The sequence below is a fragment of the Stigmatopora argus genome, chromosome 10 (assembly GCF_051989625.1).
Source record: "Stigmatopora argus isolate UIUO_Sarg chromosome 10, RoL_Sarg_1.0, whole genome shotgun sequence".
Taxonomy (NCBI): domain Eukaryota; kingdom Metazoa; phylum Chordata; class Actinopteri; order Syngnathiformes; family Syngnathidae; genus Stigmatopora; species Stigmatopora argus.
In genome coordinates, this window is record NC_135396.1 from 15,618,255 (window position 1) to 15,631,807 (window position 13,553).

Genomic DNA, 13,553 nt, shown 5'->3' on the forward strand with positions numbered 1-13,553 from the left:
AGAGGGCTTTCTGGGTAATGAAGTATACTCGTGCACACAACACCCATAGGCAATGGCAACTTTTCTCAGAATAAAACTTCATTATCCACAATCAATACGAGGGTAAGCTCAACTATTGTATTTCCTGTTATTCTTTCTAAGGAAAGAAGCTCCCGCGATCGTTCTTTAAAGACTATTTCTCGTTGGCAAGTGGTCGTGCGTTATCCTATTGTGAGGACATTTGTGTGGGAATATTTTGAAGGCAATACAACAGCAAACAGTCCATCGATAGCGAACGTGAGGGTGGAGGCATGGCAAACAGCCAACCCGGAAAACGAAGGTAACAAAAGATTACAACAAAAGTAGAATTCAGTTATGTGTAAAGTTACATTAAACGTATGTTTGAGTGTCTGTATATAATTTAATTTAAAGTTAATTTAAATTTGTTTGTTCCGTTTACGAGTGCGTTGTCATGGGAAAAAAAAGAATCCCCCCCCCCCCCACACCCCCAAACGTCTCTGTCTCCCGTCGGCGAAATCTGCCCAATTTTAGTTAGATTAAACACATTTTATTACTATTAAACCACTAGTTATGTGTTACTTTGTTAATAGATGGCGAATTAGAAGAAATAAAACATTTTTTCCAATCCAATATCCTGTTTTTGGTGTTTTTTCAGAGGGCTGGAACAAATTAATTTGTTTTTCATTCATTTCAATGGAAAACGTCCGCTCGAGTTACGAGAATCTCGTCATACGAGCTCAGTTCCGGAACGTATTAAGATCGTATCTCGAGGTACCACTGTACAGCTTATATACGAGAAAATATGTTATGTAAATCCGGATGTTCCACGTCTCTGGCCCGAAGTCAGCTGGGATAGGCTCCAGCACACCCCACGACACTAGTGAGGATAAAGCGGTTCAGAAACTGAATGAAAAAAATGAATTATCTCGTCCTTTTCTTGTTCCCACAAAAATGCCTTAATGGGTTTCTGCTATGTGCAAGGACATAGCAGGTGGGTGGGAAAAAACAAAGTAAATGCATATTAGTTTGAATACCATTACATACTGAGTCATAAGAATGTTGTTGCTATTTTATTAAATGGGTTTCAAGTGTCCCAAGAGAGCAAAACCATCCAACTGGCATTTTACCATGTAAGTGTGCACCGCCTTAACAATCCATTCATAAAATAACTAGGGATCTCGTCTTTTGTTATACGCATCTGCATGAAGGCCTCAAGTGATGACTAATTGTTAATGAAAGAAAAATGTCGATTAGAAATGCAGAAACTAGTTAAAAATAAAAAATAAAAAACAATCGGTTTCTGCTGAGAAAACCTCACGAAAGTCGGGGTCCGGGAGTGAAAAGAGGGGATGGAACCCAGTGCAAGGAAAGCAGGCAGACATGGAGAGTATGGGTGCTATAACGTAAACTTTAATAGTGTAAACTTTTTTACGAAATAAAACCTTAAATACAAAAATCAGGGGAAAGTAGTAACAGCGACAATTTTAAATAATGAAACCCATGGGCATGAGGAGCACTGGACATGAACAAGCATGGCGGGAACAGGCATGTACAGGACTGAATATAGCAGAACAGAACAGTTAAAAGCAGACAATCCGACAAGTGCTGACAAGGACACTGGGTTTAAAAAGACAGACATGGGTTGACGAGACAATTAGAAACACCTGGGTCACACGAGAGCATCGAACAGGAAAGGCACAGCAGGTGAAACTAATGGGTAATAACAGGTCACATAAGGGAAAACGCACGAAACACAAAAAAAACCTACAGAACATGACACACAAATACCATTATTTCTGGACTATAGGTCACATTCTTTTCATAGTTAAGGTGGGCCTGTGACTTATACACTCAAGTGCGACTTAGACGTAAGATGTTTTTTTTCCACTCTGACCTCCGACAGTCTGTTATGTTGTTGTTGCTGTTTTAATAGGCTTTAGCAGGGGTCGATACCTTTTTGAAAGAGAGAGCCATAAACAATTCCTATTTTCAAATATTATTCCTCTAGAGCCATAATCACAATTTAAAAGTCAAAACACATGAAAATGTGCGATTTTTTTTTGTCATTTTACAATTTTTAAAGTACAAAAAGTCTCTTAATTATATTGACAACATTGTTAAGCTGTTGCTAATCAATGAATGTCAATGAGTTCAATGAGTATCAATGAGAGAATAAATGAAGAAGACTAATGAAGAAAAAAAATCAATGCCACAGTGCCGACGTGACATTCCTATTGGTGCGTTCGCGACTCTTTTCTCTCACCACCGGTTTCCATATTTTAGCTCAGAGCCATATGCACCCATCAAAATAGCCACATGTGGCTCCTGAGCCATAGGTTCCCTAGCCCTGGGATATAGTAATCTGAAAGAAAGTTGACACTTAAGATCTTTAATAGTATGTGTATAGAAAGTGACTTATTTTGGGCATTTAAAAAAAATCCTAAGTATTAGTAATTATTATTGTTTCAATGATTAATCATTACACACATACATATTTATTCTTGTTCTTTTTCCTATAATCCATATATGCAGCAGGGTTAAAAATGAGGTGGAGGGGTGAGGCTCCAGGTTGCGATTTACTGTTTGAAAATCATGGTACGTATATCGATTTTTTAAAAATGGTTTCCAGCAGTATGGTCACAGAATGATTGGAATGTCATTTAATGCTGGAACAGTTTTGCTCTGCAACATAGACATTTAAAATGCTCCCTCTATTGTTGTTTTGCTGGGATGTTCATTGAAAATGCAGGAAGTTAGAAATGGATTTGAGAGGATTGGCATCGACATCATGGACATGGACAAGGAGAGGGAGGATATATAGTAATGTAAATTTAATACATACAAGAGGATAGAAAGTAAGTTTGAATATATGTACAAACTACATTAGAACAAGTGACATTTCACGCTCTGAAATGACTGATCAGACTAGAAAGGATGGGGTTGACAGAAAAGGAATGGGCAGAGTAGGTTTAGTGAGCACTGATGCTTGCTAGAAAATGTATTATTTGTTTACTAATTTCATGTAAGAATGATAGAGATAAAACCTTGATACCAGGTATTTCTTTATCGTTGACCCTGCACAAGTGCCTAAAACCTGGCTATATATGCATGTTTATTATTCAGTGAGCACAAATATTGAGCCGACAACATGGGCGATGAAGCCTGTAGGGCAAGAAGTCTAAAGGAAACCAGATACGGCCCAAAAACCTTTTAGTCACACTCCGGTGCCAAGAGTGAGGTTGGGTGACAGGGTGGGGCTGCTTATTATTATGGGGAGTATGTGTGACTTTGATAGCTGACTTTGGGATACCATGTAGTTGTTACCAGCCAATCATAGCACACATTTGTAGACACCTACAGAAAATGCTGGGTATTCAATAAACCTCATCTCATGTCATCTCATTTTCTGAACCACTTTATCCTCATTAGGGTTGTGAGGGGTGCTGGAGCCAATCCCAGCTGTCTCCGGGCCAGAGGCAGGGGACAACCTGAATCAGTGGCCAGCCAATTGCAGGGCACAAGGAGACGGACAACCGTGCACACTCACACCCATACCTAGGGGCAATTTAGAGTGTCCAATCAGCCTACCGTGCATATTTTTGGAATGTGGGAGGAAACCAGAGTACCTGGAGGAAACCCACGCAGGCCCGGGGAGAACATGAAAACTCCACATAGATGGACATGACCTAGATTTGAACCCAGGACCCCAGAGCTGTGAGGCCGACGAGCTAACCACTTGTTCCACCGGGCCGCCCAGTTCAATAAACCTAGGAATTGTATTGATTGGAATGTGGAAGCAATCACGATTTCCTGTCGAAACCTGATGTAAACACAGGAAACCATGCAAACTTCACACTGAAATGCCTAACTGGGATTTGAACAGCCAATCCCCAAATTGTGATCATCCCAACCTTTTTGTTTTCGTTTTTGTTCATATTCTTTGAAATCTTCCCACCATTGTATGTCTTTATGACTGTCAGGTATTTTGTGGATTTTTGGTGCTTGAATTGTCAACTGCTCTCTTAAACACACACACACACACACACACACACACACACATATTTTCTGACAGTCGGCCATAAGGGGAGGAGTGTCTGTAAAATGAAGCTCTTCAAGTAAGTGAAGCATCTCACACTCAAGAGAAAACACTTCTTCTGGCTTATGATTCAAAGTCTCTCATCTCCTCCCCCTCACTTTTGTCGTCCCCTTTTCCACCTTATCTCTGTCCTTTTTCTACTCATTTAGTCCTCATCACATTTTGCCTTCTCAGTCTTAACACGGGTGTGGTGAATGGATCTCTAAATTAATCCATGCCTCTTGCTCCGGGTGTCAAACAATGACACTGAATTAGAATAGGGAATTATACCACTGACCTTGGCCAAGTCCTATTTTTTCTAGTATTTGAGAAACATGAAGAATTTTTTTTAAATAAGCACATTTACACGTCACATTTCCGCCTTGCGATTGCACATACTGTGTTAATACACACACACACATTTTACATGTAAATGCTCTAGTCTGTTCTAATACTACCACAGTATTAATCCAGGGGTGTCCAAAGTTGTTAGGGTTAGTTGGGATTTTGCTTGGTTTGTTTGGTTTTCACCTCTTATGTCCCTCTGGGCTTCCCTCCCTCTCGTAACCAGCTATGTGTACTTGGTAATCAGCCCTTGTGTGTGTATTTAAACCCTGTGTGTTTTTTGGTCATTGTCGGATTGTGAACCTTGTTTGATTCATGTCAAGTTTCCATGTCAAGTTCCCCGTTACCCCGTCTTTGCACATCAGGTTTGATTTTGTTATTTGATGCCAAGTCCTTGTTATTTTATGAAGATTCCTGCCTTTATGTAATCAAAGTTTTATCCTTGACTGCTTCCTTGCATTTGGGTCCAACTATGATGCCACACTTACATAACAAAACTACTCCACAGATCAATGTTTTTGTTCCCCATGAGCCAGTCAACCATTTAACCAATGAGGTTTTTGCAGAAACCAGAAGTATCTGACTGCGATTTACTGTTTTCACTTGTAGATGTACAGTCATGCCTCTACTTATGAATACCTCTAGGTACGAAATTTTCAGGTTCCACATTTTTTTATAAGCAAATGAGTGACTCGAGATACAAAAAAGATCCAAGTTACGAAATCCCCCAAAAAGTAAATGCATTTCCACATCCGTTATTTGATCTTGAAAATATTGTCGTGGATGCATTGATTATCATCTCTACATCTCTACCCTCTACTGGGCTCTCATTTCAACCTATCATTAGTATTGTTTGCTTTTGTATTCCCTTCAAAATATTCTGAAAATAATGCACACAAATGTCCTCACAATAGGATAACGCATGACCACTTGCCAACGAGAAGTTATATATACGCCATTCGCACTGACTAACGGGAAAAAAACACTGAAAAAATGCAATGCTCCGCACAGTGCTCGTAGAGACATTACACGAGGGAGTTGCGACCAAAGAGACATTACACGAGAGAGTTGTGGGGAGAGAGACAGTTTTCATGATGTACTTATGAGGAGCCTCTCGCGTCCGCTATTTGCTCCTATATAAAATTTTGTAACGTATCTCAAGATAAATATTTGCTCAAAATTTTACTCGTATCTCAAATTGCTCGTATGTCGGGGCACTCGTATGTCAAGGTACCACTGTATATGGGTGGCCCGGTGGTGCGAGTGGGTAGCACGTCGGCCTCACACCTCTGGGGTCCTGTGTTAAATTGAAGTTAAATTCAAATTTTAAGTTATGTTACAAGCGCGTTGCCGTCAAGTCTCTCTTCTGTCTTTTTCTCCCTTCACTCACTCCGCACTACCGTCTGTCTGTACTGAATAATGTCACATTCTAGTATTGAAGATCATAACGTCTAGAGAGGTATTTATTACTTTGTGATTAGGTGGTGAATTAGAACAAAGAAAAAGATGTTTTTCCATTGTAATATCCTGTTTTGGGTGTTTTTTCAGAGGGTGGGAGGTTTCATTTGTAATTAATTATTTTCTATGTGAAAAACTGGTTTGAGATACAAGTAAATTGACATACAAGCTTGGTCCCGGAACGCATTAAACTCATATCTCAAGGTATTACTGTAAAGACAGGAGGTTATGTTGATTCGAGTCACGAGATTGAGTCAAGTCACACTGAATCACAACGTTTTCAAGAAAAGTCGTGTCAAGTCACAAGGTTGTTGCGACAAACTGGGTCACAAGTTTTTCAAGCTGAATAAAGTTACGAGGTTGTCAAGTCAGATCTCAGGTCCATCAAGTGCCTCCTCACAGACTCATAACACTGTAATTTCTATATCCCTGGTTCAGTCAATAACAAAAAAAATCCTGCTTTGCACCCTGCATAAAATATACCACCATAAAATTGATCAAATTTGTTTGTTTCAACATCCAACTTTTGCAATGCCCAGCCGGTCCTCCAGGGCTGCTGTGGGTCCTGGTTTTTGTTTAGGCCGATTCAGCAAAGACATTTTAACCAATTTAGTTTAAGTTGAAACAAGCTCTTCCTGATTGTAAACAACTGATTTCACTTGGTCTGTCCCGGATTAGTAAGAATGTGGTGTCTTTTTTGATTGGAATGAAATCTTGCACCCTATTTATAATAGTTTGGAGACACCTCTTCTATAAAGTCTCTATAAACATGAGAAATGGTAAATCACAAATTCATCATGCTTTTTAATTCTTTACATACTTTACACCAGGGGTGGCCAAGTCTGGTCCTCGAGAGCCCCTATCCAGTCTGTTTTCCATGTCTCCCTCCACCAACACACCTGAATCAAATAATCAGGATCGGTATGAAGCTTCTGGACAGCTTGCTGATGAGTTGATCATTTGATTCAGGTGTGGTAGAGGAGAGAGATATGGAAAACAGATTGGATAGGGGCTCTCGAGGACCAGACTTGGCCACACCAGCTTTACACAGTATCATTTGAACTTACAATACAAGGAAGAAAAGGGAAAAAGAGGATATCTTGTCAGTCTACTATACACAAAGTAACATTAGCTGTTAGCTAAAAAACTTAATTTGCTAATGATGCGTCAAATTTTCTGCTGTCGCTAGTTAGTTGATTTGTCTCTTGTATTTGGCTTTTCTGCATTTTACATCCAAAAGGAAGAAAGAATTAGTCAGATGAATTACTTAGAGCTGACGAACTCAATAAGTCCATATCGTTTCCTGATACTCAGGCACTAATGGCGGCTGTCTTCACACATCCGCAGTGCGAGAACAAAAGGGAATCCCTACGCATCACAGTGTGTATGCTCCCAGCCCAAGCAAGTCAAAGTTGTGTCTTCAATAATTTTCATGAAGTTTGAGTTGATGGCAGCCCAGTTAGCGTATTGGCCGCACAGTTCTGCGGTCGAGGGTTCAATCCGAGGTCGGTCCTCACTGTATGGAATTTGCAGGTTCTTCTCTGGCTTGGGTAGGTCTTTTCCAGGTACTCCGATTTCCTCACCTATCCATGTTAGGCAGGTTGAACACTCTAAGTTGATCCTTTGTATGTGTGTGATTGTCCGTCTCCTTGTGCCCTGCGATTGACTGGCCACCAATTCAAGGTGTGCCCCGCCTGGTGCGAATAGTTACCTGGGATTGGCTCCAGCTCCCCCCGCAAACCTTGTGAGCATATGCAGCTCGGAAAATTAATGATTGAAAGTTTGAGTCGAGTTGCAAGACATCAAATTTGCGACTCGAGTCCAAGTCCATACTGAAGTCCAACTGTATGGATATTAAATGGTCCATGCTGCCTCAGTCTCAACACTGGTTGAGACTAAATAGAGGCATGTTCGCTGTAATTGCCAACAACATCTTCTTGTCCTTTACTTGCTCATCTTCCTGGTCTTGTTTCATGTTCTAATCAAAGCATTTGCATTTACTAACTTTCTTCTTGACGCTTTTAATCCTAACAGTTTGTTTTGACGCTGAAAGGCATTAACATTCAAGAGCATGTAATCGCAAACATGATTGTTGCATATTTCAACATTTTACAGCATCTCGTTCTCAGCTTTGATTGTATCCTTCAGGGATGACGTCGCTGCACCGCACTTTCGGTCGACAGAGCATTCACATTACATCAGAATACAATGCACTCCATATGGTAAGACAAATTAATCGCTGTTAAACTAAACTACTCTAATGCAACACTTGATACCTTTGACTTGCTATAGGATACTAATGCTCAGGTTGTGGCCTGGAAACAGAAAACTTACCTTTTCCGTTGTCTTTTTCAGCATCTCAGTCCCATGGAATGAAATATAAGACTTGCTACAAAAGTGTTATGAACTTTTCTTTAATAGTCCTGCCATAGAGTTATTAGTAGGAGTGTGCTTTGTATTATAGTGTATGTATTGGAGCTCATTTGTGTTTGTAGAATGTGTTCCTAATAAAATGTATACACTGTAGCTGAATCCACATTTATGATGAGGATGAAAGTAAGGGCATTGGTTAATATTAATAAATGTCACACAGAGGCACACATTTAGAGATGTGGAGTATGACCTTTACCAGACAGTCAGACGCACGCATCACCATGAAGGGAAAAAAAAGAAAAAAATAGTTCTCATTTGACCAACCTAGTCAACAGGTTAACTATATAAGAGTACAACTAATATTAGTTGCAGAGCAGCTTATTAATCATATTTACACCACATATGAAATGGAAAAGAAAGGGCTTGAATTTAATACTTTTCTATAGCATTAAATATTTCTCACACAGTTGTAATTTGTGTACATTTTGCTTCTAGAAAACACAGACATACAAGCACACACTGCAACACTGCAATGTTAATTCATGGATAGCCTGACATCATAACCCTTAAAGCGAGAGCCAGCCTTTAAGCAATTCACTCCTAATAGGCATTTCTATTCTGCAGGAGTAATAGATTCTTTGGTAACCACCAGGTAATTTGTCATACTTGCAAACACAGAGAGATGGAGTAGGAAGCAAAAAGCTATTAAATCTATCAAAAAAGGACCATTGTGTTGATGAAGAGAAGAATGCATTCATGGCAATAGAAAGAAAACAATTAATTATGCAATCTCTGGTAATTATCACGGGGGCACATGCCCAGAGAGGCAATGGAGATTGAGAGCACAGATGCATGCACTTGTCTTCTAATGTGTATGCAAGGCAGCGAGGCGGCTGCTGGGCGGCTATGGACATGGTTGTGTGTAGTTCAACGTCTATTGGACAGTATTGATATTTATCTCTTTAAACCTGCTGCTTCTCCTGTCTGTGGGTATATCACAGTTTGCCCACTCAGACTGTAACCTTTTGTCATTTTGGAAGTAGAGTGTGTGAAGGAATGCACACACATGCATGCAAATGTTGATGCAATAATCAATTGGGCCATTCAGACAGTGATGGATGGACACTCTGCTTCTATTTTTACCCTTCAGATCAGCTTGTGTCTGCCATCTTATCTTCACAGGAAACACACTCTTGTGTCATTAAGAAAACCATACACTGTAACAGCATTGCCTTTTCTATCTGGGGAATATTTATTGTTGTATGCATTCCTGATACATTTGAATAATTGATGACTCGTGTATTTTTGCCTTGGCGGAGCCCTGTACGCTACCCCTGCCTCCTTGATGCAGCATCAAGGCAAAGCACAACATTACAAATGGAGGGCCCACAAGGGGCCTCCAAGCCCTTTTGCTAATCTTTCTGAAATATGTCAAGGCAAAACAAGATCAAATCTGAAAATAAGTAGTGTCAACTCTACGGAATATGTCTTATTGGGCCTCCACTTTTGCTTGATGTGTTATCCTAGGAGATACCTAATAAAGAGACAAAAAATGATTGTGACATCTGGTTAGGGTGGTGAATTGGGGTAAAAAAAAAAATTAATCTAGTCAGAACCCAAGCTGTACTGTGCACGAAAAAACAGAAACATGTTAATTCGACGTGATTCATTTTACATTTTATTCAGAACTGACAAAGAATTAGCAGGATTCAATAGTATGACTACTCAGGTTTCTAATACAAGTTCAAGTACCTAGAATTGAAGAAGCGTTGCAGGGCTATCCATTTATAGAGGCCACATCGTACATTATGGTGCTGTCAAACAGCATGGAAACATACAACTCACAATAGTCAGATATGTTTGATTATGTCGTCTAATAGTACAGTCACGTAAGACCACATTTTTTGATAGGGTCTCAAAGTCCAATATCATTGAAATTGCCTGTATCAGCTATCCATTTAGAGAAATTTTAAATTGGTGATAAAAACTAGCTGAGCATCCACATTACCTCTTGGCAGTGTGAAAAGAGTTCAAAGCAAGGTCAAAATTCATCCCATCTGGGGCCCTTTTAGTTGGAGGAGTCACCAGAGGCTGCTCACTAAATGGGTTCACCAAGTGCCTAAAGGAATCCGCTGCTGTTGTTTTTCATAGTCTCTAATTTTCTTTATCTGACACAGAGGTCACTGATTGGGGTAGTATTTGCGTATGTAGGGTGGGACGTTAGAGGGGGTTGCAAGACTTGTTTTCAACTTGTTTGTATACACATGAAAACAAATCTGTTTCCTAAACAACAACAAAATGTTTCACCTACCTTACATATCTCTTAACAATAATACGTACCAAAATGTTGACAGCATGGCTCTTCAATCTTGGTCTTTTACAATTTTGTAATTGGAATTTTGCTTAGTGATTAGTAATTACTTTGCCAAAATAAACCCAGATATCTATTTTTTTACTGTTTGTTGTGGTTGCAGAGGGTTGACACCTCCTGACTTCTGGTACCCAGTCAATCACAGGTTAAATACTGTATATTGCCAGAGAAATTGTCCTGCTCATATACACATTGTATAAGAAGGAAAATTGAACCCACCTTTTATTTTTCAACCACACATCCTTGAACCGACACTTAATGTTGTCTCATTGATATTGTGCTGTGTATAGTAGTCTGGAATTAATGATAATGTTTGAGTGACAGAGACTTTTCCAAAGATCATCAAGCAGATTTCAGTGCTAGATTATGGCTGTGTTACAGGGACTAGGAGTTACACACAATGTTAAATTGTCCCTTACTCAAACACTCAATCACACACCTATTGACACACATGCTGTCTAATTCTCTCACCCATCCTCCCATAGGCTCGCTCCCTTGCACACTTACTCCCGCACACATGGTGTCACGCCAGAGGGGATGATGGGATGATAGTACAGATGGCTTACTAGAGTAATATTCTCCATATGGGAAGGCAATATCATCAGGACAGTTTTCTGTGCGGAGAGAGTGACTGATTAGATCTGGAGAGGAGATGCTACATGATATGACTGGACTGCTAGACCTAGATAGCAATATGTTAATGTATGCTGATTAAAGACACTCAAATTGCTACAACTAATGGACACTGAATGAATTCCTCATGTTTTCCGTCTGCTGATCAGAGGTCTCTAAACTATTCCACAAAGGGCCATAATGGATGCAGGATCATTCCCTCCGAACTAGATGAGAGGTTTACACCAATCTTTTGTCTTACAAATGTAATCAGTTCATTCCAGGAGATACAGTTTGTTTTAGCAGAAACCTCTCTGGTCAAACTGCTTGTGGTTGATCAGTTGGAATGACCAGTTTGGAGATCCCTAATGTAGATTCTTCTAGTGCTCGCATTTTCGTCCCTCATAATGTTCCCAAATTCCAAAAATGTAGTCGGCTAACTGACGACCCTGGGGGGTGTCGCAAATGGTAAAATACACTTCCTATTCTTCATTTTGTTTCAGCTGTCATTCAGGAAGATGAAAAGCCATCAATATTTGATTGGGAATTTGAAAGGTTTTGCAGATTTCTTTCATTCCATGGCCCAATGGCAGACACGCTGACCTTGAAGCAGCGTTATTAAATTACAGCTTTCTAATGAATAAATAAGTACATGTATAAAATTACCGGTAGGCAAGAAGTTTTTGAGGCCCCAACTGCGGCTCATCATCAAGGAAACGTTATGGCCATCAAACTACCCTATAGTACACTACATGGCAACTTGATCGAAACAGAACCGTTGATGCAAAATCTCACGACAACTACATCCAACCCTGATGAAAAGAGCAAACTTGTAGAGGAGGCGTTGAATATAATTACGGAAAGTCCATCCAGTCGGCTCCAGTGGACCTTAAAGTCCCCCTATCACAGATCTTTACTAGTTAAATGGAAAAGTATTGTCAAAGACAATTCAAGACTCACATATATCAATAAATATTAACATTGAAAGAAAACATTACCTTGCATACTAGCTGAATGAATTAATACTCAACTCACTCATCTCCCTGGATGGTTTTCAGCTGGTGAGGGCGGACAGAAGAGCTGAGGAGAGCCGTCTACAACGTCTTTTTCTGTGTCTGTGTTTCTTGCTACTGCAACAAAGTGAATTTCCGGAGTACGGAATGAATACAATTGTTCTAATCTAATATAATCTAATACAATTTAATCTAATCTAATCTAACGATGTGGATCAGTGTTCTTGAAAACCGATAACGTAACGAGAGGACAGGAGCTGACAGAGGGCCTATGGCTCAATGGAAAATGGGTGTTTATCATTCGACTTGTTGGAATACACAATTGAAAGTGCGTCAGAGTAGGAATTAAGTCCAAAACAAGACTTCACCATAGAAGTCCAGACGGGAGGTTGAAGCAACATACCACGACCCGATGACTGAGATAAAGAGGAAAGATTGACACAATACAATTGTGCTACGTGTATGTGTCTAGTGTGGGTTATTGTTTATCTTGTACCTACACAAGGGACTGAAAATGAATATTAGCCGGCGTTGAGGTTTGGCGTAAGGTCAAATGTAATTACGTATCTACAAACAAAAAATAGGATTACGAGCGGTGTAAATACAACTGCATTTGGGCATAAAACATCCCTATGGACTCATTGGCAAGAAGATGGAACCATTTGAATCCATTGCGGCCCTACAGATTATTTCATTTGGATGTAGTTAGGTTCTTTTTTTTAATGAATCAAGGCTTATGGCAAGATCAAGATGTAACAGGTTTGTAAACATGCTCATATTTAGCCAAACTGAAGGGGTTGCACTTTAATGTAGAAATAATCCTGACTGTATTAGATGGGAAGAATTAATTGGAGAACAATTAGCATTCATCAGAAGTGTTTGACTTTCTGTGCTTAGGGACAAGTACAAAGTGTTCATTGTGCGTCTCCCCTGTAGCACTTGTGTGAATGTGTATGTAGTAGTGTGTTTGAGTGTGTGCCTAATTCAATGTGAGTAGAAAGTGTATTAACACTCAGAGGAAAGTGCCGAAAACTTTAACATGATGACAGGAACGCGCTTGCCTTGTCACAGAAATATAGTACTTCTTTAACTCTTGTCAAAGTCTGAGATCGCCATATAACACTTTGTCCACAAATGATTTTTGGGTAAAATATTCTTTTTTTTCAGATTAAAAACCCATTACTGAAATTTAAAATGCATCAATTTTCTACACCCATTTATCCCCGACAGGATTGCAGGGTGCTGGAGCCTATCCCAGCTGTCTTTGGGCAAAAGACAGACTATATACCTCAAACTGATTAGCAGT

General features: G+C 39.7%; 1 protein-coding gene and 1 long non-coding RNA gene across 11 annotated transcripts in view; one reads left to right on the forward strand and one right to left on the reverse strand.

Moving 5' to 3' along the window:
- The window catches only part of LOC144084046 (uncharacterized), a 64,387-nt gene that overhangs the window by 47,714 nt on the left and 3,120 nt on the right, over positions 1–13,553 (reverse strand). Inside the window, exon 2 of the long non-coding RNA XR_013303707.1 lies at positions 12,270–12,364. This is a non-coding gene — a long non-coding RNA (uncharacterized LOC144084046). The remainder of the gene's footprint in view (positions 1–12,269; positions 12,365–13,553) is intronic.
- gria4a (glutamate receptor, ionotropic, AMPA 4a) overlaps positions 1–13,553 on the forward strand; it is a 132,466-nt gene that overhangs the window by 6,407 nt on the left and 112,506 nt on the right. The gene's annotated exons all lie outside the window — the stretch shown is intronic.